Source organism: Acromyrmex echinatior, chromosome 8, assembly GCF_024713525.1.
Source record: "Acromyrmex echinatior isolate Ae372 chromosome 8, ASM2471352v2, whole genome shotgun sequence".
In the NCBI taxonomy this organism is placed as follows: Eukaryota; Metazoa; Arthropoda; class Insecta; order Hymenoptera; family Formicidae; genus Acromyrmex; species Acromyrmex echinatior.
In genome coordinates, this window is record NC_141859.1 from 11,358,659 (window position 1) to 11,359,759 (window position 1,101).

The 1,101-nt window shown below is 37.4% G+C and overlaps 1 long non-coding RNA gene across 1 annotated transcript; it reads left to right on the forward strand.

Moving 5' to 3' along the window:
* Positions 1-242: 242 nt before the first annotated feature.
* Positions 243-548, forward strand: LOC147908757 (uncharacterized). Its single transcript, XR_015545994.1, has 2 exons — positions 243-437; positions 506-548. It is a non-coding gene; the product is annotated as an uncharacterized LOC147908757 (long non-coding RNA).
* The last annotated feature ends 553 nt before the right edge of the window (positions 549-1,101 follow it).

The following is a 1,101-nucleotide window of genomic DNA, read 5'->3' on the forward strand; positions in this document are numbered from 1 at the left end:
ATTTTGCTATCATCTGTCAAAGTTTCATTCATTTTGGTTGACATATAACGAAGATATGACAGTTCATGTTAAACAAGATTTTGGTCGAGGTAGAAATTTTAATATAGAACAAAGAGCAGTGATTAAATTTAACGCAAAACTTGGTAAAAGTGCATCAAAAACATTTCCGATCGATGCAACAAGTTTACGGCAGTCAATGTCTAGGTCGTACAGCCGTTTTTGAATGGCATAAGCATTTTTTGGAAGGCAGAGAGACCCTTGAAGATGACAAAAAATCAGGACGATCAATTTTGGTTCGAACATCCGAAATGATCGAAAAAGTACGTGATTTTGTTGCAAACGATCGCAATGCATCACTAAAAACGATGGAGGAGGCTTTAAATATCAGTAGAGAAACGATTCGAACCATATTACATGAAGATTTGGGTAAAACGAAGGTTTGTGCGAAGTTTGTTCCACACACATTAAGAAGCGATCAAAAATCAGCGAGAATCAATTATTCCAGAGACATCGTTGCAGCCGCAGAAAATAATCCAAACTTCCTAAAATCATTTGTTATAGGTGATGAAACATGGTGCTTTCAATATGATCCAGAAACTAAGTGCGGAATGGAAGTCAAAAAATTCACCACAAGCAAAAAAAGTACGAAAAGTTCCATCAAAAATCAAGACAATGCTCATCACATTCTTTGATAGCAAAGGTATTATCCACAAAGAATTTGTTCCAACTGGCCAAACAATTACTGATGCATATTATCTCGAAGTTTTAAAGCGATTGATGGGCAGAATTCATCGTATTCGCCCCGAATATCGTGATCCAGAAGATTGATCTTTGTTGCATGATAACGCACGGAGTCACACTTCATTGATTGTCCGTCAATGTTTGGCTCGAAATCTTGTCTCTGTGTTAAACCACCGTATTCACCTGATTTGACCCCCTGCGACTTCTCATTATTTCTAAAATTGATTGAAAGGACGCTTTTTTGATGACATTCCGATCAGCTTCTACACAGGCACTAGAGGCAATTCCGCAAATTGAGCTAGAACATGCATTTGAATCACTATTGAATCGCTGTAACAAGTGTATTAAAGCCAGAGGAGA